The sequence below is a fragment of the Dermochelys coriacea genome, chromosome 7, assembly GCF_009764565.3.
Source record: "Dermochelys coriacea isolate rDerCor1 chromosome 7, rDerCor1.pri.v4, whole genome shotgun sequence".
Classification (NCBI taxonomy): Eukaryota; Metazoa; Chordata; order Testudines; family Dermochelyidae; genus Dermochelys; species Dermochelys coriacea.
Genome location: NC_050074.1, coordinates 126,700,970 through 126,728,097, shown reverse-complemented (window position 1 = coordinate 126,728,097; position 27,128 = coordinate 126,700,970). Strand labels below are relative to the sequence as shown.

At 46.1% G+C, this 27,128-nt stretch overlaps 1 protein-coding gene across 2 annotated transcripts in view; it reads left to right on the top strand.

The window, feature by feature from the left end:
• HPSE2 (heparanase 2 (inactive)) overlaps nucleotides 1-27,128 on the top strand; it is a 318,946-nt gene that overhangs the window by 89,495 nt on the left and 202,323 nt on the right. The window lies entirely within an intron of this gene.

The following is a 27,128-nucleotide window of genomic DNA, read 5'->3' as shown; positions in this document are numbered from 1 at the left end:
GGATCTGGGGAACTACACACCAGTCACCTCAGTCCCTGGAAAAATCATGGAGCAGGTCCTCAAGGAATCCATCTTGAAGCACTTGGAGGAGAGGAAGGTGATCAGGAAGAGTGAACTTGGATTCACCAAGGGCAAGTCATGTCTGACCAGCCTGATTGCTTTCTATGATGGGATAACTGGCTCTATGGATATGGGAAAAGCAGTGGACATGATATATCTTGACTTTAGCAAAGCTTTTAAATGGTCTCCCACAGTATATTTGCCAGCAAGTTAAAGAAGTATGCATTGGATGAATGGACTATAAGGTGGATAGAAAGCTGGCTAGATTGTCGGGCTCAATGGGTAGTGATCAACATCTAGATATCTAGTTGGCAGCCGGTATGAGTGCCCCAGAGGTCAGTCCTGGGGTAAGTTTTCTTCAACATCTTTATTAATGATCTGGATGATGGGATGGATTGCACCCTTAGCAAGTTCACAGATGATACTAAGCTGTGGGGAGAGGTAGATATGCTGGAGGGTAGGGATAGGGTCTAGAGTGACCTAGACAAATTGGAGGATTGGGCCAAAAGAAATCTGATGAAGTTCAACAAGGACAAGTGCAGAGTCCTGCACTTAGGACAGAAGAATCCCATGCACCGCTACAGACTAGGGACCGACTGGCTAAGCAGCAGTTTTGCAGAAAAGAACCTAGAGGTTACAGTGGACGAGAGTCAGCAGTGTGCCCTTGTTGCTAAGAAGGCCAACAGCATACTGAACTGTATTAGTAGGAGCATTGTCAGCAGATCGAGGGAAGTGATTATTCCCCTCTATTTGGCACTGGTGAGGCCACATCTGGAGTATTGTGTCCAGATTTGGGGCCCCCACTACAAAAGGGATGTGGACAAATTGGAGAGAGTCCAGCAGAGGACAACGAAAATGATTAGGGGGCTGGGGCACATGGCTTACGAGGAGAGGCTGAGGGAACTGGGCTTGTTTAGTCTGCAGAAGAGAAGAGTGAGAGGGGATTTGATAGCAACCTTAACTACTTGAACTCCCCTTCCAAAGAGAATGGAGCTCGGCTGTTATCAGTGGTGGCAGATGACAGAACAAAGTGCAATGGTCTCTAGTTGCAGTGAGGGAGGTTTAGGTTGGATATTAGGAAACACTATTTCCCTAGGAGGGTGGTGGAGCACTGCAATGGGTTACCTAGGGAGGAGGTGGAATCTCCTTCCTTAGAGGTTTTTAAGGCTCAGCTTGACAAAGCCCTGGCTGGGATGATTTAGTTGGGGTTGGTCCTGCTTTGAGCAGGGGGTTGGACTAGATGACCTCCTGAGGTTTCTTCGAACCCTAATCTTCTATGACTGACATATAGAATCTATTAAGAAATTGATTGATGCACATGCTTTGGTCAGTGATCGGAAACATGAATGCCTGGGATGCCACATATGGACAAGGGGCAGCCTAATATTGGTTATATTATATCGGTGGTGTGTGAACCACTAGCTGGGGGAGGCTAGCCCCCAGCCCCACCCCTTCCACCTGAGGCCCCGCCCCTTCCACATGCCCCAGAACCCAGAGCCTTCCATCGTGGCTGCCAGCCCCCACCCCAGGCTGGCTAGTGCCCGCAGCCTCCCCTCCCCTCCCCCCCAGCCCCCTGGATCCCAGCGTGGTATCACTGAAGTGGGGCCCTGGGGGCAGGGATTAGGCGGGGCCACATCTGGCTGTTTGAGGAGGCACTGCCTCCCCCAGCCTCCTCTACCTGCTGTTCATGGGCAGTTACCAACATTAGTATGGTCATAGAACATGGGCACATATGATTATACATCCAAGTGGTTACATGAAGAATGGGTATAAATGATCTAACCTAGTTCCCTACGTTTCGGGTTCATCAGGGTCCCAAATGGGGTCAACCAGTTTGTGAACTGTTCTCTGATGTGCTCCATTGACTGGTTTCTTCAGTCTTTGTTTTCCATATGCCGTGGGAGTATGTGAGTACAGTATGCCTAAAACCCTAAGACCTCTCTCTTTTTCTCTGGACGTAGCTTTAGGTTGTTTGGTTATATTAATGAGTGGACTTATTTGGATGTTAAGTAAAGCTTGTACTTATTGGTATCTTCTCTATCATCTATCTCATCAATGAACCGCAATCAATCAGCAAGAATTCTGTGTAGCAGCCTAAAGGGAAAGAACTTATGGTCAAATACAAATACTAGCTCCATGATACGCACTTGCCATAATTGATCAGGCTAGGGCAGGCTGGTTCTTTAGCTCTACAGGGTTACATCTTGTGATATCCAGGGGTTTGGTTCCTCCAGATGGCCCAAACGGGTGGCGTTCATTTGGCTCTGCTGTCTGGGAATAGATCGTACTCTGGTAGTTACAGAGCCAGGAGGAGGATTCAATACCCTGATGCCTAGCGTCCCTCTGCAGTTTCACAAACCCACTGGTGGTGTGCGTGTTCTCTCCCAGAGTGAGCTGGGCCACACAGAGGATGCACAAGGTGCTGCTCCCTCCCCTGCCCCCACTGACTACCCATTGACATGGCTGTAGCAGAAGAGGACAGAGTCTTCACTATGTGTTTCATAGATTCATAGATACTAAGGTCAGAAGGGACCATTCTGATCATCTAGTCCGACCTCCTGCACAGCGCAGGCCACAGAATCTCACCCACCCACTCCTTCAAAAAACCTCACCTATGTCTGAGCCATTGAAGTCCTTATATCATGGTTTAAAGACTTCAAGGAGCAGAGAAGTCTCCCTCAAGTGACCCGTGCCCCATGCTACAGAGGAAGGCGAAAAACCTCCAGGGCCTCTTCCAATCTGCCCTGGAGGAAAATTCCTTCCTGACCCCAAATATGGCGATCAGCTAAACCCTGAGCATATGGGCAAGATTCACCAGCCAGATACTACAGAAAATTCTTTCCTGGGTAACTCAGATCCCATCCATCTAATATCCCATCTCAGGGGATTAGTCCTAATTACTCTGAATATTTAAAGATCAATTACTTACCAAAATCACATTATCCCATCATACCATCTCCTCCATAAACTTATCGAGTAGAATCTTAAAACCAGATAGATGTTTTGCCCCCACTGCTTCCCTTGGAAGGCTATTCTAAAACTTCACTCCTCTGATGGTTAAAAACCTTCGTCTGATTTCAAGTCTAAACTTCCTGGTGGCCAGTTTATACCCATTTGTTCTTGTGTCCACATTGGTGCTGAATTTAAATAATTCCTCTCCCTCTCCGGTATTTATCCCTCTGATATATTTATAGAGAGCAATCATATCTCCCCTCAACCTTCTTTTAGTTAGGCTAAACAAGCCAAGCTCCTTAAGTCTCTTTTCATAAGACAAGTTTTCCATTCCTCGGATCATCCTAGTAGCCCTTCTCTGTACCTGCTCCAGTTTGAATTCATCCTTTTTAAACATGGGAGACCAGAACTGCACACAGTATTCTAGGTGAGGTCTCACCAGTGCCTTGTATAATGGTACTAAAACCTCCTTATCCCGACTGGAAATGCCTCTCCTGATGCATCCCAAAACCGCATTAGCTTTTTTCATGGCCATATCACATTGGCAGCTCATATTCATCCTATGATCAACCAATACTCCAAGGTCCTTCTCCTCTTCCGTTACTTCTAATTGATGCGTCCCCAATTTATAACTAAAATTCTTGTTATTAATCCCTAAATGCATAACCTTACACTTCTCACTATTAAATTTCATCCTATTACTATTATTCCAGTTTACAAGGTCATCCAGATCCTCCTGTATAATATCCCGATCCTTCTCTGAATTGGCAATACCTCCCAGCTTTGTATCATCTGCAAACTTTATTAGCACACTCCCACTTTTTGTGCCAAGGTCAGTAATAAAAAGATTAAATAAGATTGGTCCCAAAACTGATCCCTGAGGAACTCCATTGGTAACCTCCCTCCAACCTGACAGTTCGCCTTTCAGTAGGACCCGTTGCAGTCTCCCCTTTAACCAATTCCTTATCCACCTTTTGATGTCCATATTGATCCCCATCTTCTCCAATTTAACTAATAATTCCCCATGTGGCACGGTATCAAATGCCTTACTGAAATCTAGGTAAATTAGATCCACTGCATTTCCTTTATCTAAAAAATCTGTTACTTTTTCAAAAAAGGAGATCAGGTTGGTTTGGCACGATCTACCTTTTGTAAAACCATGTTGTATTTTGTCCCATTTACCATTGATGTCAATGTCCTTAACTAATTTCTCCTTCAAAATTTTTTCCAGGACCTTGCATACTACAGATATCAAACTAAGTGGCCTGTAGTTACCCAGATCACTTTTTTTTCCTTTCTTAAAAATAGGAACTATATTAGCAATTCTCCAATCATTCGGTACAACTCCTGAGTTTACAGATTCATTAAAAATTCTTGCTAATGGGCTTGCAATTTCAGGTGCCAATTCCTTTAATATTCTTGGATGAAGATTATCTGAGCCCCCCAATTTAGTCCCATTAAGCTATTTGAGTTTTGCTTCTACCTCAGATATGGTAATATCTACCTCCATATCCTCATTCCCATTTGTCATGCTACCATTATCCCTAAGATCCTCTTTAGCCTTATTAAAGACCTAGGCAAAGTATTTGTTTAGATATTGGGCCATGCCTAGATTATCTTTAACCTCCACTCCATCCTCAGTGTTTAGCGGCCCCACTTCTTCTTTCTTAGTTTTCTTCTTATTTATATGGCTTTTACTATTGGTTTTAATTCCCTTTGCAAGGTCCAACTCTACTCGACTTTTAGCCTGTCTCACTTTATCCCTACATGTTCTGATCTCAATTAGGTAGCTTTCCTTGCTGATCCCTCCCATCTTTCACTCCCTGTATGCTTTCTGCTTCTTCTTAATCACCTCTCTAAGATGCTTGCTCTTCCAGCTTGGTCTACAACTCCTTCCTATGAATTTTTTCCCCTTTCTTGGGATACAGGCTTCCAATAGCTTCTGCAGCTTTGATTTAAAGTAATCCCAGGCCTCCTCTACCTTTAGATCCATAAGTTCTTCAGTCCAATCCACTTCCCTAAATAATTTCCTTAATTTTTGAAAGTCAGCACTTTTGAAATCAAAAACTCTAGTTGCAGATTTATTTTTGTTAATCCTTCCGTTCAGTTTGAACTGAATTAGCTCATGATCACTTGAGCCAAGATTGTCCCCTACAACCATTTCTTCTATGAGGTCCTCGCTACTCACCAAAATTAAATCTAAAATGGCATCCCCTCTAGTCGGTTCAGCAACTACTTGATGAAGGAATCCATCAGCTATGGCATCTAGGAAAATCTGAGCCCTATTATTATTACTAGCACTGGTCCTCCAGTCTATATCTGGGAAGTTAAAGTCTCCCATGATCACGCAGTTTCCATCAGTATTTACTTTATTAAAAACATTAAAAAGGGCTGTATCCATATCCAAATTAGATCCCAGAGGTCTATAGCACACCCCAAGCACTGTTGTAGGAGAGGCTCTACTAGTTATCTTCCCCAGTGTAATTTTTGCCCAGACGGACTCTGTCTTATCCATTGCATCACTTCTTATTTCTTTACATTCTACCTCATAATTGATATACAATGCTACTCCACCACCTTTACTTTTATTTCTGTCTTTCCTAAACAGCACATACCCTTCAATACCTGTAGTCCAGTCATGACTACTATTCCACCATGTTTCTGTTATCCCTATAATATCTGGTTTCACTTCCTGCATCAGTAGCTCTAGTTCCTCCATTTTGTTACCTAGGCTCCTTGCATTGGTGTACAAACATCTTAATTTTTGCTGTTTGGCCTCACTCACATTTTGTACCCTATTAGGCACAGTCATTCTACAGCCAGTATAACCTATTAGACTAGTATCCACACCGCCCTCGCTCCTTATATACATTCTCCTACACACGGCTGTATCCTTTCGTACTTCGTCTTCTTCCCTCTCAATGCTAAAATCTGGCATGGAGATTACCTGGACATCTCCCAACCATCTCCCCCAAATTCCTAGTTTAAAGCTCTCTTTATCAGTTGTGCCAGCCTTGATCCTAGAAGTCTATTTCCTTCCCTACTCAGATGAAGTCCATCCCGAGAGAACTGTCCTCTGTCCGTGAATGCCTCCCAGTGGCCATACATCCCAAAGCCCTCCTTATAGCACCACTGCCTAAACCATCTGTTGACAGTCATAATCTTGTCACACCTTTGTTGCCCTTCTTTAGGAACAGGAAGGATCCCACTAAAGCTCACCTGAGCCTCAATTTCATTAAGCGTCTTCCCCAGCCTAGCATAGTCTCCCTTAATACTTTCCAGCGAGAATCTAGCCGTATCATTTGTTCCCACACGAAGGATAATTAGGGGATTCTTTCCCGCTCCCTTTAGGATCCTTTTCAACCTCAGGTCTACATCCCATATCTTAGCACCCGGTAGACAGCACACCCTTCTATTCTCTGGATCAGCTCTAGTTACAGGCCTGTCTATTCTTCTCAATAAAGAGTCCCCAATCACATAGACCTGCCTTTTCCTGGTGACGGTGCTATTCTCCAGTCTCTCCCCTGTTCCCTCTGGCTGCAAGTTCTTTCCATTCCTATTTTCCCTTATAATCCTCTTCAACCCATCCTGTATCCTCCTGGGGCTCATATTTGGTGTAGTCTCCCTTGACTCTTCCGCTTTTCCTATAGGACTAGCCTCTCTTCTCTTCTTCCTTACCCTTCCACCTTCTGCTGAGTACCTGCTGAGCCCCTTCTTCATTTTCCAACTCTGAAAACCTGTTCCTAAGCTCTATTTCTCCTTCACTAGCCCGTCTTTTCCTCTGCCTGTTTCTTTTAGTCACATGCTTCCACTGACCACTTTCCTCACCCAGTCTCCCCTCAAAATTCCTCAGCCCTGCTTCCATCTGTGAGTCTGAGCTTTTCCCTTCAGATACCTCATGGCTTTGCTCCATCATCTGCTCAAACCCCTTCCTAAACTCAACCAGACTTTCCACCTGCATCTCCAGACCTCGGATCTTTTCCTCCATCAGCTCTATCAGATGGCATTTCATGCAGGAAAAACTCTTACCAGGTCCCCCCTCCAGGATCATGTACATACCACAGCTTCCACATCCAGTCATCCTCAATGTGTCTTCCACTACAGGAGTCACTCCCACAGCTGCCTCCGTATCTGTCATCTCCTTCCCACCTAAGTCCTGTTCATCTGGGAAACACAAGCCACACCAAAAAGACCCCCCCCCCGCAAAAGCAAACCCCAAACAAGCACCACAATACAAACTCCCCTTTCAAACTCCCACTCAAACTCCCCTGTTTACAGCTCTGTTTGCTAGCTCCTGGGCTGCTGCAGCTGTTGGAGAGTTGTGGGTTCAAACCCTGCTGAAGACTGAAGCAGGGGTAAATGAATCTATACATCTCTTCATAAAAGTTAGTGTAAATAACTGTTAGAATCACTGAATTGCAAAACATTGTATTCAAAAGTGAATTTGGAGGTTGTGTTAAACACTTGTTTTACTGTTGCAGTTTTAATGTTTGTTCTTGGTTAGTGGGAGCTGTCCCTTCCAGGAGAGGGTGTGGCAGATGAAGAGTGTTGTTTGAGGGAGAGGGCAGTATGTGGGTAATTGTCCGTGTGCAGAGGGAGAGCCCCAGTTCCTGAGTCGCCAAGAGGTCCGAACTTGATTTAATTAACAGTTCTTTCCAGGCAGCAGCCCTAAGGTCCAGAGCCTTTCACCTGTAGGGCATCTGTGTGAATCCTGCCCAGCTCAGCTGGGGTTAACAGCTGTGCCATTCCAATGGCTCTTTGGGAGTCCCTAAACAAAATGAGTTTGAGTCCCAGTTTCGGCTCCCATGGCACAACCTCAGCACTCTGTTTTGTACTAGACGGTAAGTTCTTCAGCACAGGGCCTGTCTCTTACTTTGTATTTGTGCAGGGCCTAGCTCAGGGTCTCTGATCGCGGGGGGGGGGTGTCCTGCAGCGAGGCCAGCATAGCTTTGGTGATGCTGTCATTGTCTCGCACACTGAGAGGCAGGGGAGGGCAGCGGGGGATCACCAGTCAGACTGTCCAAAAAATCCATTTAAACTTTTTGTAGATTTTATTTGTCTGCTGGATTTTTGAACTCTTGGGGTTGGCAATATGCTTTGGCTTCCAACAGCGTGGGGCTGGCCCTCAGGGCAGCACATGCCCCAGGGCACAACTGTTGGGAGAGCATTAGTGCCTGCTGGCAGGTGCTCAGAGGAGTGCACACTGCTTCTTAAAATGGACCACACTCTTTCCTGTGCCCCCAGAGGTACTGTGGCTGTCTCTGCCTTACACAGTCACTTTGTCTTTGGCATCTCAGCTTCTCCTGATCACCCCACATGCATCCCTACATCTAACAGCCCTAATTGTGCCCTCGGCTGGTACGGGACCCGCTCAGGGATCTCCAGGTGAGGCCTGAACTTGGTGCCTGTGGTTCCTGGGCCAGGACTGTGCCTCTCTCCCATACCTTTTCTGTCATGGTTATGAGAGAGTCATAAATGAGCAGTGAGCGTTTGGTTACATGATAGCAGCAGCAGGTCCTGGTGAGAATCCATTGGGGCACCTGTATCAGAAATGGGCGGGTTGCATTTTAGTTTGCAAATGTCCCACTGCAAAATGACAATGTCTAAGGGAGGGTGTCATGACAGAAATATTTGCCTCTAGGCTGCAGTCAGCAGAAAGAGCTTAGGAAAAGTCATTGTACTTGCTTCTATATAGGCCCTGTGCCATAGCCAGGTGGTAGTGGCATTGGAAGGGAGGAATGAGGGGGGCAAAGGAGGGTACAGAAGGTGTGAAGTGAGGCTGCAGTGAAGAGACTGAGCAGGTGTGATGCTTATGGGATACCCATAGGGTACAGGGTGAATTGCTAACACCTGCTTACAATTCAGAGGTGCATTGTCTGTGCCCACCAGGGGAGACGTGCCCAAAACTACTAGCTGCTGGCAGTACAGACCCACTTCAGGCTTCTCAAGCTCCACTGTTCCCTTTGCACACCCTAGCCGTTAGGCAATTTGCACACCTCCATCCTGGCTCCCTAGGTGAGTTCTTGGGGCAGAGCAGAGAGAACCTGTAGCTAAATCTCTGGAGATAGTTGGGCCCCAGAGTCCTGCTCTGGCCCTGGGACACAGATCTGTCCAATCTATCCATACAGCCTGGCCCTTAACTTCTGAACACCTGCAGTGCACACACATTTGCTGCCTGCATGGAAGCAGTGCTCCCCAGGTCATTCACTTCACCTCAGTTCAACCCTCTCCTCAGCACACAGCACTTGGTCGTATCTATCGTAAAACCAATAGAAATTTATTGACAAAGCTTGAGATAAAGACTGAAATAGAAGCAAGTATAAGGATTGGGAACATAAGGTTACAGAGGAAAGAAAAATATTAAATGCAGGGTAGAGCCTGTACTTATTAACAGGTTACTTGCCTGACTAATAAGATATTTCTCACCCATTGGGCAGTCCGTACAGCACTTGTCCTGCCCAGAGAGCTTGGAGCTATTTTTCAGGAGACACTCACACTTGCAGCATGTCAACTCTGTAATGGATGCCATCTTGTGCCCTTCTGTCTCTATCATACAGTCTCAGGCCATGTCTACTCTACAAAATCATGTCGACCTAACTTGCGTTGCCGTACAGCCACTGCAATAATCAAATCACTTGTGTGTGCGCACACTTGGCTCCTTGTGTTGGCGGTGCATGTCCTCACCAGGAGCGCTTGTATCAATTGTACTGTCAGTGTGGGGCATTGTGGGATGGCTTCTGAAAGTCAGCAACAGTCAATATAAGCAACGCAGTGTCTGATGCTGCGTTGACCTAATTATATCACCTCCTGTCGTCATCATGAATAGGTTGGAATATGAACAAGAGGCTACTAGGCAGCTCTCCAACACCACTTTCTATAAGCCATTACCCTCTGATCCCACTGAGGGCTACCAAAAGAAACTACAGCATTTGCTCAAGAAACTCCCTGAAAAAGCACAAGAACAAATCTGCAGAGACACATCCCTGGAACCCCGACCTGGGGTATTCTATCTGCTACCCAAGATCCATAAACCTGGAAATCCTGGACGCCCCATCATCTCAGGCATTGGCACCCTGACAGCAGGATTGTCTGGCTATGTAGATTCCCTCGTCAGGCCCTATGCTACTAGCACTCCCAGCTATCTTCAAGACACCACTGACTTCCTGAGGAAACTACAATCCATCGGTGATCTTCCTAAAAACACCATCCTGGCCACTATGGATGTAGAAGCCTCTACACCAACATTCCACACAAAGATGGATTACAAGCCGTCAGGAACAGTATCCCCGATACTTTCACGGCAAACCTGGTGGCTGAACTTTGTGACTTTGTCCTCATCCATAACTATTTCACATTTGGGGACAATGTATACCTTCAAATCAGCGGCACTGTGATGGGTACCCACATGGCCCCACAGTATGCCAACATTTTTATGGCTGACTTAGAACAACCCTTCCTCAGCTCTCATCCCCTAATGCCCCTACTCTACTTGTGGTACATTGATGACATCTTCATCATCTGGACCATGGAAAAGAAGCCCTTGAGGAATTCCACCATGATTTCAACAATTTCCATCCCACCATCAACCTCAGCCTGGACCAGACCACACAAGAGATCCACTTCCTGGACACTACGGTGCTAATACACGATGGTCACATAAACACCACCCTATATCGGAAACCTACTGACCGCTATTCCTACCTACATGCCTCTAGCTTTCATCCAGACCATACCACACGATCCATTGTCTACAGCCAAGCTCTCCGATATAACCGCATTTGCTCCAACCCCTCAGACAGAGACAAACACCTACAAGATCTCTATCAGGCATTCTTACAACTACAATACCCACCTGCTGAAATGAAGAAACATATTGACAGAGCCAGAAGATTTCCCAGAAGTCACCTACTACAGGACAGGCCCAACAAAGAAAATAACAGAACGCCACTAGCCATCACCTTCAGCCCCCAACTAAAACCTCTCCAACGCATCATCAAGGATCTACAACCTACCCTGAAGAACAACCCATCACTCTCACAGATCTTGGGAGACAGGCCAGTCCTCGCTTACAGAAAGCCCCCCAACCTGACAACCTGACCTGGTGAGGTAGCCTCACCAGCAACCACACACCACACAACAGAATCACTAACCCAGGAACCTATCCTTGCAACAAAGCCCGTTGCCAACTCTGTCCACATATGTATTCAGGGGACACCATCATAGGGCCTAATCACATCAGCCACACTATCAGAGGCTCGTTCACCTGTGCATCTACCAATGTGATATATGCCATCATGTGCCAGCAATGCCCCTCTGCCATGTACATTGGTCAAACTGGACAGTCTCTACGTAAAAGAATAAATGGACACAAATCAGACGTCAAGAATTATAACGTTCAAAAACCAGTTGGAGAACACTTCACTCTCCGGTCACACGATTACAGACCTGAGAGTGGCTATCCTTCAACAAAAAATCTTCAAAAACAGACTCCAAGGAGAGACTGCTGAATTGGAATTAATTTGCAAACTGGATACAATTAACTTAGGCTTGAATAGAGACTGGGAGTGGATGGGTCATTACATAAAGTAAAGCTATTTCCCCATGTTATTTCTCCCCCCACCCCTCACTGTTCCTCAGACATTCTTGTTAACTGCTGGAAATGGCTCACCTTGATTATCACCACAAAAGGTTTTCCTCCTTCCCCCTCTCCTTCCTGCTGGTAATAGCTCATCTTAAGTGATCACTCTCCTTACAGTGTGTCTGATAACACCCATTATTTCATGTTCTCTGTCTGTGGATATAAATCTCCCCACTGTATTTTCCACCGAATGCATCCGATGAAGTGAGCTGTAGCTCACAAAAGCTTATGCTCAAATAAATTTGTTAGTCTCTAAGGTGCCACAAGTACTCCTTTTCTTTTTTATCATGTAATGTAGTTCATAACAATTTAATCATTATGAAAATAAGATAATGATAGACACATTCAGTAACTAGATTATGAAAGAAATGTATAAATAGGCTGAAAATCAGGGAGCAGGTCCTCAAGTAATCCATTTTGAAGCATTTGGAGAAGAGGAAGGAACAGTCAACATGGATTCACCAAGAGCAAGTCAAGTCTGACCAACTTGATTGCCTTCTATATGAGATAACTGGCTCTGTGGATATGGGGAAAGTGGTGAATGTGAGATACCTTGACTTTAGCAAAGCTTTTGATGTAGTCTCCCACAGTATTCTTGCCAGCAAGTTAAAGAAATACGGATTGGATGAATGGACTATAAGGTGGATAGAAACCTGGCTAGATCATTGGGCTCAATGGATAGTGATCAATGGCTCAATCCCCGAAACTGTTACCCTTGGCCTAACTCATGACTTCCATGTTCTGCAGTGTGCCCTGATGTTACTGGTCTGCTCCAGACCTAAAGTAAAGAGATTCAGTTCTTTGTTCAGTTCCCCATAGTTAAACCCAAGAAAGTACTGTGATTCGCTAATAATAGGCTATGATAAAATAATATGAATCAAACCAAGAAAGAAAACACATTTTGCAATATAGCAAGCTAGCAAACTGGCCTTGTGGGCTACAAAGTCTAGGTTGGATATTAGGAAAAAGTATTTCACTAGGAGGGTGGTAAAGCACTGGGATGGGTTACCTAGGGAGGTGGTGGAATCTCCATCCTTAGAGGTTTTTAAGGCCTGGCTTGACCAAGTCCTGGCTGGAATGATTTAGTTGGGGTTGGTCCTGCTTTGAGCAGGGGGTTGGACTAGATGACCTCCTGAGGTCTCTTCCTACCCTAATCTTCTATGATTCTATGAAAATGCAGATGTGGAGGAAAATTTTTAATATATCAGAAACCAAACAGATTTCCAACCCTTAGAACCACCCTGTAAGAGCTAGGGATACTGAGCTGAGTAACTGAGATTTACTGACTGTAAAATCCATTCCTCCCCTGAGAGCTGCAGCTGCTACTGAATGTAAGCAAGAAACTGACAGCATAACCAGAACCACAGTGAGAGCTGAGCAAGGGGATGGTGATTTCTCAGGCAATGTGGGAGTTAGGCATCACTTGAAGGGGATTTAGTTGCTGTTAGGTAATGTGTGTGGGATGTACAGACAAAGCAGCCATCCCCATACTGGTATCCAAATGTATAAAAGGGAAAAGTATGTACTTTTGTCATAGGCGTACTCCAATCTGCTTGCTTGCTTTTTCTGCCTCTTTAAGAAAAGGCATGGCAGGGAAAGGACACTAGTCCTATGTGCTTCTGTGCAGATTGGTGGCATCTATTAAAGCCAGCATGGATTCTACAAGTCCCAGTAGGTGAAGCAGACTCCCATATGAGAAACATTTGAAGTTATATGCAGCTCTTGATGACACCTCTTCAACACTGAGTAAATCTGACCTCGTCTCTCATCTGTCGTTATACTAGATCACATGGCCGTGCAAGCACCTAACATGCTGCACCCACATTTTACAGTTTCAGGCAAGGAACATTCTCTTTCAAATTGATTGGTGACCTTACCAGTGTGTTAAGTCTGTTTCCTGTCACCTGGGGTTAGCAATTGTGACAGTTCTTAGGGTTACCCAAGGTGTCCAGCATGAATTACTACCAGCTGCTTACAGCATGAAAGAGCCTTGCCTTTGCCCACCAGAAGAAATCCTCCCAACTGTGCTGGACTCTGGCAGCTCAAAGGCTCTGCTCTGGGCTCCGAGCCCCGCTCTTTCTCTCGCAGGCTAGCGATTTACACACCCCACTTTGTTACACTCGAGTGCCCAGTTCTTTGTCTGTGGGACACCCACGGTGTACATCCATGGAAGCAGTGCACCCCAGTTTCCAGCTTCACCTCAGCTCAACACTCCTTAGCATGAGGGGTTTAGACATGTCTATAGTAAAGCCAAATTGAAGTTTACTTAAAGCTTGAATTAAAGATTCAAATAAAAGCAAGTAAAAGGATTGGAAACTTAAGGTTATAGGAAAAATAAAGAACATAACATGCAATCTATAGCCTATACTTATTAACAACTGACTTCCTGTCTAATGAGGTATTTCTCATCCAATGGTCAGTCTGTACAGTGCCTGTGCAGTCCAGAGAGCTGGGATCCACTTCTCCTGAGACACTCCCATTGGCATAATGTCACCTCCATAATGGATGCCATTTGTACCCTCTTTCTTCCTCTTATACAGTCCCAAACCTTTGTCTTTGCAGATTTGAGCATCTGTCCCAGACAGTAAACACAGGGCTGGGCTGGGTCAACAGATCCTCCATCCATCCCAACCCTGTTGATTTGTTCTCAGTGTTGATTGTGTGAGCTCAGAGACCCACTGTTAGGGCTAGGACATAGACAACTGGGGCTAATGGTTAGCATAGTGTGGGGGTCTAGGTGCCCTCACCAGCTGTGGTTCAGAACCAGCAAGTCAGTTGCTGAGGTCAGGGTCCATGAGTCAGATACCAGGAATCAGGGTGAGTCAGGAAACTAGGAGGTCAGGATCAGGAGACAGAAACAGGTAGCACTGGATGAGCGGTCCAAAGCAGGGTGGAGCCTTAGTTTTATGGACAACTTCCTGTTCCTCTTTCTGGCTTAAGTAGAGGGAGTAGGCCAGTCAGGCACCAGGGGTGATGCTCTATTTGAGTTGGTCTTCAAGGAGTCCCAGTTCTACCTGACTGCAGTAAGCCATCAGGTGGAAGGTTGGAGTGTGATTATGTCCAGGAACCTTGTGAATCCAGGATTGAGATCCATTGACATCACCCTCTTCCATAGAGGTGCCCTCTGGGTGATGTTGATTGGCGTTTCTCTGCGTGGCTGTCATGGAAGGTTTGTGCAAGGGTGTGAACATTTTCCACCAACTTCCAGTTGTGCTTCTCATGCCCATAGCCCTCCCAGTCAATTAGATACAAGACCTGGCCTCATTTAAGTTTGGAGCGTAAGACTTTGTGAACAGCAAACAGGGAAAGATTAAGAATGAACATTTGTGAATGATGTATTCTTTGTGGCTCTGTACATGCACTGGCAGGGGAGCAGTTGGGTCCTGTGGGGAAATGAGTTCTCCAAGAATGGATTTAGGAGGCATACATAGAACAGTAGGTGGATTTGAAGGGACTGGGGAGTTGGAGCTCAAATGTAACTGCATTACTTAGTCACTGGATTCGATAGAGACTGAGGAATTGGTAGTCAAGTTAACTAGATGATGTATCAGTGTAAAGGTACTCTGTCGAGCCATACTTCTTGTCTCACTGAATAGGTGGGGTCCTGCTGATTGTTCTGATCTGCATAGGATCTATGGTTTGTTTTCTCCTTTTGTATAAGTTCCCTCGTGTCTTCATGGATTTGACTGATCCATTGTACCCAGTCTGAGGCGGTCAGGTTAGAGGAGGTCTTGGGTAGTTTCAGATTAAATTGGGAGTGGTACCTATAGTTGGCAAAAGAATTCTTTGACCCATGGTCTGCATTATTATATGCAAACTCTGTGCAGGATAGAAGTGAGGACCAGTCATCCTGGTGATAATGGATATAGTATTGCAGGTATAGTTCAAGTATCTGATTCACCTTCTCTGTCTGGCCATTCAACTGGGGATGGTAGGTGGAGGAGACGTGTGTGTATGGACCCCCAGTAAGTGTTGAGTCTCATGCCAGAACCAGGAAATGAATTGTGGCCCTCAGTTGGAGTAATATAGTCTGGGAAGCCATGGAGACAGTTTATCCATAGCTGGGCAGCTTCCTCAGCAGAGGGTAGACCAATGCAGGGAATGAAGTTGGCCACCTTGGTGAAGTGGTCTTTCACACTCAAGATCATTGTGAATCTGTTAGATTCTGGTAGTTCCACAACAGACTACATGGCAATAGCCACCCACACTTGGGAGAGAGTTTCTAGAGGTCGGAGGAGAACTTAGTATTTCTGGCATGGTGTCTTGACATGAGTGCACACATTGGAGGAAATAACAAATAACTGCCTTGTGGGTCAAATTCAGAGCTACCTGCAGAAACAGGATGCAGCTGTTGGGTCTTAGAGCGCTGTAACACACTGCTGGGGATACCTAGAGCTGTGAGCCAATGTGTTACCTCTCTACCTCAGCAAGAGTGAGTTTTGCTGGCAATGATGCGATGTGTCAGCTCCTTGCCACTCGAACCTGTCTGTCTCACCAGCAAAGTCCTCAAGCCTCACCCACCAGGTAACTGTCTATGGACTCCAGCCCTCAAACTCCTCAGAGATGTTTCCCTGCAATGCACAGCCCCTACCATGGTTCATTCCAGAAGATACTAAGCTCACTGCTCTGTTGGAGTCAGTACATCACAGCTTATTAATGTAATTGGGAAAATACACACTTCCCTTCAAACCCAGCACTGAATTGGGTTATAGGAAAAGTAAAACAAGTTTATTAACAAAAATCATAGGTTAAGTGATACCAAGTAAAAACAATAAATATATAGATGATTACCTGCAAATAAAAGTGAAAACTCACATCTAAAAGTCTAAAACTTAATTTAGCAAGATAGTCTTTTACCCAAAGTCTCCCTTCCAGCTTTTGGCTGGCTGGCTAGTCCAGGACCCATCAGAGATCAAATTGCTTGATTTCTTTGTCTCTTGTTCTCCTTAAGATGAAGGCTAAAGATGGAATCTCCCCTTATATTCCCAAAGGTATATCTTTGTCTTACAAGTCAGGAAGGCCTCCAGGAGATTTAGTCTCCTGTTACTCCTTGGGATGCAGGAGTCATGTTCATTCTCTCTCTCTCTCTCTCTCGAGTTCAGGCACAGGATGACTCCCACTGGTTTAGCTGGATGGCTTTGTGTACTGCTAATATGTAAATTGACATAAATCTGTATTCCTTTGTCTAGGACAGACCTGTTTATCACCTTTACCTAGGCTAGACTGTCTTGTTTTAAACATGTTCTAGAAGCATCATACAGAGGGAATTCATAACTTCATGTATAACACTAACATGTGCATTGTACAATGATATTAATAACTGCTGAGCTATTAGCTTTCATAGGAAACCTCACAAGGCATATTTTACATAAATAATATTGCAGTAGTGTGTAGGATAAGAAAACAGGGGTGCATAGGATCACAAGCACCCAAAGTGTCCTGCCAGAGGAGTGCCATGACTGTAGGGCTGCCACTCTTGCAGGATCTGGGGAAAAAATAAGATAATTCATTAATATGATTCTATCGCAGGTGTCATGTGGTTCCTTGTTTATGAAGGACAGTTTATGGGGCAGAATCCCCAAGGCAAAGACAGAATGAATCAGTGTGAATAGATCCAATAGAAAGAGGGATGATCAGTGAGTTATCTCAAGTGCCTATACACAAATGCAAGAAGCCTGGGAAACAAGTAGGGAGAACTGGAAGTCCTGGCACAGTCAAGGAATTATGATGTGATTGGAATAACAGAGACTTGGTGGGATAACTCACATGACTGGAGTACTGTCATGGATGGATATAAACTGTTCAGGAAGGACAGGCAGGGCAGAAAAGGTCGGGGAGTTGCATTGTATGTAAGGGAGCAGGATGACTGCTGAGAGCTCCAGTATGAAACTGCAGAAAAACCTGAGAGTCTCTGGATTAAGTTTAGAAGCGTGAGCAGCAAGGGTGATGTCGTGGTGGGAGTCTGCTATAGACCACCAGACCAGGGGGATAAGGTGGACGAGGCTTTCTTCCGGCAACTAACAGAAGTTACTAGATCGCGGGCCCTGGTTCTCCTGGGAGACTTCAATCACCTTGATATTTGCTGGGAGAGCAATACAGTGGTGCACAGACAATCCAGGAAGTTTTTGGAAAGTGTAGGGGACAATTTCCTGGTGCAAGTGCTGGAGGAACCAACTAGGGGCAGAGCTCTTCTTGACCTGCTCCTCACAAACCGGGAAGAATTAGTAGGAGAAGCAAAAGTGGATGGGAACCTGGGAAGCAGTGACCATCAGATGGTCGAGTTCAGGATCCTGACACAGGGAAGAAAGGAGAGCAGCAGAATACAGACCCTGGACTTCAGAAAAGCAGACTTTGACTCCCTCAGGGAACTGAAGGGCAGGATCCCCTGGGAGAATAACATGAGGGGAAAGGAGTCCAGGAGAGCTGGGTGTATTTTAAAGAATCCTTATTGAGGTTACAGGGACAAACCATCCCAATGTGTATAAAGAATAGTAAATATGGCAGACGACCAGCTTGGCTTAACAGTGAAATCCTTGCAGATCTTAAACACAAAAAAAGCTTACAAGAAGTGGAAGACTGGACAAAATGACCAGGGAAGAATATAAAAATATTGCTCAGGCATGCAGGAGTGAAATCAGGAAGGCCACATCACAGTTGGAGTTGTAGCTAGCAAGAGATGTTAAAAGTAAAAAGAAGGGTTTCTTCAGGTATGTCAGCAACAAGAAGAAAGTCAAGGAAAGTGTGGTCCCCTTACTGAATGGGGGAGGCAACCTAGTGAGAGAGGATGTGGATAAAGCTAAATGTACTCAATGCTTTTTTTGCCTCTGTCTTCACGAACAAAGTCAGCTCCCAGACTAGTGCACTGGGCAGCACAGCATGGGGAGGAGGTGACCAGTCCTCTGTGAAGAAAGAAGTGGTTGGGGACTATTTAGAAAAGCTGGACGAGCACAAGTCCATGGGGCTGGATGCGCTGAATCTGAGAGTGCTAAAGGAGTTGGCAGATGTGATTGCAGAGCCATTGGCCATTATCTTTGAAAACTCATGGCGATTGGGGGAGGTTCCGGATGACTGGAAAAAGGCTAATATAGTGCCCATCTTTAAAAAAGGGAAGAAGGAGGATCCGGGGAACTATGGGCCAGTCAGCCTCACCTCAGTCCCTGGAAAAAAATCATGGAGCAGGTCCTCAAGGAATCAATTCTGAAGCACTTAGAGGAGAGGAAAGTGATCAGAAACAGTCAGCATGGATTCACCAAGGGCAAGTCATGCCTGACTAATCTAATTGCCTTCTATGACGAGATAACTGGCTCTGTGGATGAGGGGAAAGCAGTGGACGTGTTATTCCTTGACTTTAGCAAAGCTTTAGACACTGTCTCCCACAGTATTCTTGCCAGCAAGTTAAAGAAGTATGGGCTGGATGAATGGACTATAAGGTGGATAGAAAGCTGGCTAGATTGTCTGGCTCAACAGGTAGTGATGAACAGCTCGATGTCTAGTTGGCAGCCGGTATCAAGTGGAGTGCCCCAAGGGTCAGTCCTCGGGCCGGTTTTGTTCAATATCTTCATAAATGATCTGGAGGATGGAGTGGATTGCATCTGCAGCAAGTTTTCAGATGACACTAAACTGGGAGGAGAGGTAGATATGCTGGAGGGTAGGGAGAGGATACAGAGTGACCTAGACAAATTGGAGGATTGGGCCAAAAGAAATCTGATGAGATTCAACAAGGACAAGGGCAGAGTCCTGCACTTAGGACGGAAGAATCCCATGCACCGCTACAGACTAGGGACCGAATGGCTCGGCAGCAGTTCTGCAGAAAAGGACCTAGGGGTTACAGTGGACGAGAAGCTGGATATGAGTCAACAGTGTGCCCTTGTTGCCAAGAAGGCCAATGGCATTTTGGGTTGTATAAGTAGGGGCATTGCCAGCAGATCAAGGGATGTGATCGTTCCCCTCTATTCGACATTGGTGAGGCCTCATCTGGAGTATTGTGTCCAGTTTTGGGCCCCACACTACAAGAAGGATGTGGAAAAATTGGAAAGCGTCCAGCGGAGAGCAACAAAAATGATTAGGGGACTGGAACACATGACTTATGAGAAGAGGCTGAGGGAACTGGGATTGTTTAGTCTGCAGAAGAGAAGAATGAGGGGGATTTGATAGCTGCTTTCAGCTACCTGAAAGGGGGTTCCAAAGAGGATGGATCTAGACAGTTCTCAGTGGTAGCAGATGACAGAACGAGGAGTAATGGTGTCAAGTTGCAGTAGGGGAGGTTTAGGTTGGATATTAGGAAAAACTTTTTCACTAGGAGGGTGGTGAAACACTGGAATGCGTTACCTAGGGAGGTGGTGGAATCTCCTTCCTTGGAAGTTTTTAAGGTCAGGCTTCACAAAGCCCTGGCTGGGATGATTTAATTGGGGATTGGTCCTGCTTTGAGCAGGGGGTTGGACTAGATGACCTCCTGAAGTCCCTTCCAACCGTGATATTCTATGATTCTATGATCCTGGAAAGCTGCATTAAGACTGTTTTGAGTCTTAAGAATGTGGCCTGGTTCCTGGCTAAGGCTTGCAGATTAGTACCATGTTCTCCCTTTCAGGACAGGATCACAGCCTTGCCATTTTTGGTCCTAGGGCAGTATGTAATGTTAAAATTATACCATGATAAAAAAAAGGCCCACCAGAGCTGTTGTTGTTTCAGGACCTTTCTCTTGTGCAAATACTCTAGGCTTTTATGGTTGGTAAACACTTGCACCAGGTGATGAACCCCTTCTAAGTAACTTCTTCGCTCCTCAAAAGTAATATTAATTGCCAGAAGCTCTTTACAAGATCCTTGATAGACTTGCTCCATGGGGGTAAGTTTTCTAGAGTAATAGGTGGAGGCGTGTAATATTTGCTTGGGCTGGTATTCTGGGGAGAGAACTGCCCTGATCACCATGCTGCAGGTATCGGCTTCCATGACAAGCTTGCATTATGTTTGGGTGAGCCATTCTGGGAGAGATGGTGAAGGCAAGCTTCAACTGTTCCAATGCATGCTTGGCCTCAGGGGACCAATGGAACTGGATGTTTTCCTGAAGTAGAGTGGTGAGGTATGGATTTGTTTCAAAAAATTTGGAATGAGCCATCAAGAGAAATTTGCAATCTCCCCAGAAATGCTATTGATCTTGTAACTTGTGGGGAGCTGCCAAGTCAGACAGGTTAGACCTTGCATCTTGAGTCCCTCTACGGACAGGATAAAGCCCAAAAACTTTGTTGAGGTCTGGTCTCTCACACACACACACACACACACACACACACACACTTCTCAAGCTTGGCATAGAGCCCAGACTGCCATAGCCTCTCCAGTACAGTTTGGACATGAATAGTGTGTTGTGCAGGGTCATCCAAAATGAGACATTATCCAGATAGGCCACGACCTGCTGATCCAATGTGTCACTTAACTTATCATTAAAAAAATGTTGGAAGGTCACCAGGGCGTTTGTGAGCCCAAACAGCATCTCTAAATAGTAGGAATGACCATAATGGGTTCAGAAGGGAGCCTTCCATTCATCCCCGGCTCCTTGGAGGTCCAGCTTGGCGAATACATGTAGCTTATACACAGTCCAATAATTCTGGAATCAGGGATCATCATCTGGCTTAAGGCATGGTAATCGTCACAGATTTTGAGAGTGCTGGTTTTTCCCTTGATGAAGAGGACCAGTGCACTGTCCGGCGAGGCTGGCTTGTGAATGAATGCCCTGGCCGGGTTCTCTTCAAGGTAGTGCATGTCGCACAGCCAGCTCAGATTCTCACATGGCATAAATCACCCAAATGGTATTTTCACTCCCACAGCAATTGTATGGGGCAGTCATGGTCCCAGCGTGAAGGAAGGTTTTCCATGTTTTTCTTTTCAAACATGTTGCTGTAGTCGTAATATTTAAAGGGCGCTCCGATGTAAGTTTAGTGAGCGTTCCTGCCTGGGTGATCATCTTCGTCTGAGCTCTCAGAGGCCTGGCCTCTGTGGCAATGTTGGTTTGCTCTGAGCAATACTGCTGGCAGAATTCTGAAGGAAAACTGACCTCTTGTTCTTGCCAGTTAATGAGGGGATTATGAAGGGTCAGCCAGGAAATACCAGGAATCACAGAGAAGTGCAGGGATTAAAATATGCTGAATTGCAATATTTCTTGGTGCCCATGAATAATGGCTTCCAGGGGGACTGTGACCTTGATAGTTGGCCTCAAAGACAGAGGGAAACCATCAATAGTTTGTTAGATTTGGCATGGCCTTGTGTCATAAAGGAATCTGCAAAACCCAGGTTGCTGTTGTTACATATGTGAAGTTGTCAGGTGCTCCAGAATTGCTGATGGCCTATTGGGTGGGAATTCATTGGGGCTCTCCAAGACTGAGGTGTGGGGGAACTGTTTTCTCACAGAGCCCACGCTGGTCCCCCTTACTGAAGCTGAGCCAACTCGTTGTGTGGGTTCCTAGGGACTTGGATGGGCCAGGCAGAAATCATGTGGCCAGATTCACTGCAATCTGAGCACAGGTGGTGCTGATGGCATCATTCCGTTTCTTTGCAGGTGAGCTGATGACGAGCCAGATCCATCTGCATCAGTTCAGCAGGTGGAACAGGCACCAAGGTAACGGTATGTGAACAGGGGGGCTGTAGGAATCCTCTTTTTTCCTCCCCCTCCATTCCCATAACTGGTTATCTATGCAGATAGCGAAGTTGATGAAGGCGTCTAAAGCAGTGGCTCTCAACTTTTCCGACTACTGTACTCCTTTCAGGAGTCTGATTTGCCTTACGTACCCCCATGTTACACCTCACTTAAAAATTACTTGCTTACAAAATCAGACATAAAAATACAACAGTGTCATAGCTCACTATTACTGAAAAATTGCTTATTTTCTCATTTTTACCATGTAATTCTAAAATCAATCAATTGTACTCACGTTTCAGCTTATAGTATATAGAGCAGTATAAACAAGTCATTGTCTGTATGAAATTTTAGTTTGTACTGACTCCGTTAGTGCTTTTTATATAGCCTGTTGTAAAACTAGGCAAATGTCTAGATGAGCGGATGTACCCCTTTGTAATGGGGTGCAACTCACCACTGTGACGCCTCCTGCTGGCCGTCCTAGGAATTAGCTCTTGGCCCTTCCAGTCCACCTTCAGCTAGTGAGGTCATGCCTGCCATCACTGCTTTCTCCATACTTTAGACCCACTTCATTCCCCAGTCCGCAGCCTCCTCTTCTGGCCATGGCCCTCCGGCTGTACCCCCCTCTGCTTTCTCCCCCCTTCCGGGAGGGCCAACAGTCCTTAGTCCCACCAATTCCTCAATGGTGAACTGCAGTCCAAGGTCCAACCCTTGCCTCAGGGGCAAACTGCAGTCTGGATACCGGCCACTCTCCTCATTGGCAAGTGGGGGGAGGCAAAGAGGGGGACCCAGGCCATCCCGCTACTCTGGGTCCCAACCCAGGGACCCTATAGCTGGCAGCCACCTATTGCCCTCCTCCAACCTGCTGCTTCTTTTCCCTGGGCCACTTCCCCGTAGCCCTAGCACCCTCTCAGCCCTTGTAGCAAGGACCCAGCCTGGCAGTGGTCAGCCAGCAGCTCGCCCTCACACTCTGCTGCCCCTGTCCAGCACTGCTCCATCTATGGCGCTTCCCCAGGCAGCCAGTCCTCCTCCCTCGCCTTCCAGGGAGAGACTGTCCTCTGCTCCTCTGAGCAGCCCTTTATATATGGCCCTCTCTGGCCCTGATTGCCTGCTCCAGCAAGTCTTCCCCCTATTGGTGGGCTCAATAAGCCCTCTCCTGATTAGTGGGTTCTGAGCAGCCTCCCTGGTGCTGCTTTTAACCTCATCTCTCCCTTTGTGGGGCAACCGCCCCACTACATCCCTGGAAGGCCTCTGTTTAACCCCAGGGTATACATACCCCTGGTTGAGAACCACTGGTCTAGACCTATGGTCATCTCCACATGGGCCAGTTCATCTTTGATCTCCACCTGCAGATCCCACCGGAATCGGCTTTGCTGTGCAGCCTCATTTCACAATGTGTCCACAGTGGGATGGTGGAAGTGTGCCACGAAGGAAACAATGGGACTCGGACCCTGCTGGAGTTTTCTTAGAGCAGCCTTGGCCAAATGTACATGACACAGGTCATTGAACAGTACTGATATAGGTTGGAGGAAGGCATTGGAATTTGACAGCACTGGGCTGTTACCCTCCAGCAAGGGGGAGGCCCAGTCCAACATCTTCCCTGTCAGCAGACTGATTTGCCAAGCCCACCTTGGCTGGGTTAGAGGTGTAGGTCTGGGTACAAACAGGAACTGAAGGAGGAATAGGTTCATAAAGCTCCTAACCACTGGCAACTCCCATTGAATCGTTCTGGTAGACGTATTATAGCAGGACTCTATGGGCCATGTCCAAAGCATGGTGGTCTCTGCACGAAACTGGCTTGCTTGATCCCACAGCAGCCAATTCTCTCAGATGAGCTGCACAACTTGAATCTGTAGTGCTTGGTTATCTTCCTAGAGGTGGGTAGCCCATTTGGTTAAGTCCGGTGCCTCTGGAGACAGCAGTTGGGTTGCTGGTTCCTTACCTCTTACCTATACAAACTGTGAGGGTCAGGACATAGGTAGTCAGGATGTAGGCAGCCAGACCTAGGGGTTAGCACAGGTGAGGTCCAGGTCCTCATGGCAGCTGGGGTTCAGAACTACAAAATCAAGAGCTGAGAGTCAGATACCAGGAATCAGGCTGAGTCAGGAAACCAGGAGGTCAGGAGCAGGTAGTGTTGGGTGAGCAGTCCAAAGCAGGGTGGACCCCAATTGTATGAATGACTTCCTGTTACTCCTTCTGGCTTAAGAAGGGGGAGTGGGCCAATCAGGGGATCTGATTTTCCACTAATTGGAGCCCAGAGGTGTCATTGTCTGAGCTGGGCTTCAAGAAGTCCCAGTTCTAGCTAATGCCAGTTAAGTGGAGGATTGGAGTGTGGTGATGCCCAGGAACCCACCCACCCTCCTCACGTGACAAGTTTCACCTCCATACAGATTTGGAAATAAATATTTTAAGTCACATATTTCTAAACATGTTTCCCCTATAAACATCTCACAATAATTGGCTAGGCTTAGACTTTGGTAGAGATCCCACATATGACCCCTTTTGGTGAAATATTGAGAAGATGGTGAGACTAGATAAGTTCATGGAGGATAGGTCCATCAATGGCTATTAGCCAGGATGGGCGGGGATGGTGTCCTTAGCCTCTGTTTGCCAGAAGCTGGGAATAGGCGACAGGGGATCGATCACTCGATGATTATCTGTTCTGTTCATTCCCTCTGGGGCATCTGGCACTGGCCACTGTCGGAAGACAGGATACTGAGCTAGATGGACCTTGTCTGACCCAGTCTGGCTGTTCGTATGTTCTTATGACACAGAGCTCGTGTATGTGCCAGGACATGTCTGTGTCACAGAGGTCAGCGGACAGAAAGTCTTATTCAGTTGTCATCTCACTGGGCTGCCATTGCAATGGCTTGCATGTGTTTGTGAAAACAGGGAGTTAGTTTGGTTTGACGTCCTTGTACATCCTGAGTAGCACAGGCACTGACCAAGTTAGGAAGCAACTTCTCTGATTACAAAAGAGCTGCTCTTTCTTCTCTACAGGATCTCTGCTTCTTAATCCCTTCGTGTAAAGCCTTGTTGGAAGAATTGGTTTTTGAGCTGTATTAAGGCTGGAAGTCGTACAATGAAACAAATTTCCTTTAATAAATTCTAACAACTTTTTCTTAGCATTTTAGCAGAATTATTTGTCCTACATTTCCCTCATCACGCTGAGCATCCCCAGACCATCATTTAAAAGAGATTGGTAATTTGGCCCTTAATTTTGACACCTGTAATTATTTTAAAGCTATGAGCTGTGTTCTGTGGTTTTACTGCTGTGTAACTCAATTCCCTTTTAGGACCTAAATGCCACCATTAATGGCAAATTGGCGTCTATTCTGAATAAAGCTATTTATCACATTTATTTGTTTAATCTTTATTAGGGAATCTTTGTAAGGTTGCCGAAAAGCCATAGGGAATGAATTTCCCGGGAGGTTCAGAGGCAGCGTTGAAAAGCCCTTCCCTGTCATTGGTGGTGTGAGTGGGAGGGTTTGGGTTAGCGTAGCACACTGCAGGTTCTAGATGGCTACAGCTTCAGATTGTAGGCAAGTAGGCCAATATAGTCTTCTCATCCTCCCATCCCCACCTACAGAGACCAGCACCACAGCCTGAAAATAAAGTGTTCCCTCTTCCTAACTTCTGTGGCACCAAGGCCTCTGAGCTTTCAGCAGTCCAACTGATGACTTCACGGAAACATCTCCTTTTAGACCCCTTCCTTCTGGGGCTGCATTTCACTTCTCATTTACAACTTTTGTGGCTGAACGTTTACCCATTGATCTCCACCGAATTCCCTTCTTCACTTTATTGACCCCTTTCCTCATTGACATAAATCATCCATTTCTGCTTTGTTTGCTAATGTTTGTTTTTATGGGGTCGGTAGGGCAAGGGATTGATGAGAGGAGGGAAGGGATAGAGGAAATCACAGATGTGGCTTAGAATCATGAGCATGTATGGTTCAGGTAGCTCCTTTTTTTCAGGCCAAAGTACGTGTATGTGTTGGAATAAAATTGTGCCACCTGATCAGATCTCGCAAACTAATCAAAGGTGAATCAGCTCTTGGATGAGGGAGGGACCCCTTGGGAATAACCCAAGTGCTGCTTGTGGTTCTTTTTCATCCAACTCAGTACTGACCCCAGTGTAGTGTCAATGGGCTCTGTGATACTATGGGGCTGTCTTTCAGATGAGTTGTAAAATTTGAGGCCCTGATTACTTGTGGTCACTAAAGATCTCATAGAACTTTTTGTAAGTGTTCAAGTGGTAATATCTGTGTTCTAGCCAAGGTCTAATTTGGGTAATTACACTTGGCCTGGCTAAATCTTCCTCCAACATGTGAGTGCACATGCATTCTAGGTCTTAGAAAATGGCCACTTGTACATGCGCAGTAGAGCTTGCTGCTAAAATCTCTGAACATTCCATCTGCTTTGAGTAAGCTTCGGTTCCATCAGCCTCCTTTGTGCCAGCCACATTCATCATGCTCCCAAGCCCTGCTGCCTTTCCCACATGGTAGGGCCAGAGCTACAGTTCAGAACATGGGGTGCCAGTGCTGCCACAGTCTCCTGCGCCTGTGGCTTAGGGGAGGGTGTGCTCAGCTGGGAGCCAAGGGGAGGCAGGAAAGAATTATTTCCCCCTATTTTACAGGTTTATAATATGGCAGACGCAAGTCTCAAACACTTAGACATTCTTCCTGTGAGAGTAAATGTGCCAAGTCTATGCCACTGGTTGTGGGGTCTTCATTTCCCAGCGAAGACTAGAACCCAGGATTCCTGAGTCCCAACATTCCCCATCAGTCTACCAAACAGTTGTGTACGTCACAGGCAAAATGTGTGTCATGCATAGGTGCCGACTTCTAGTTTTCCC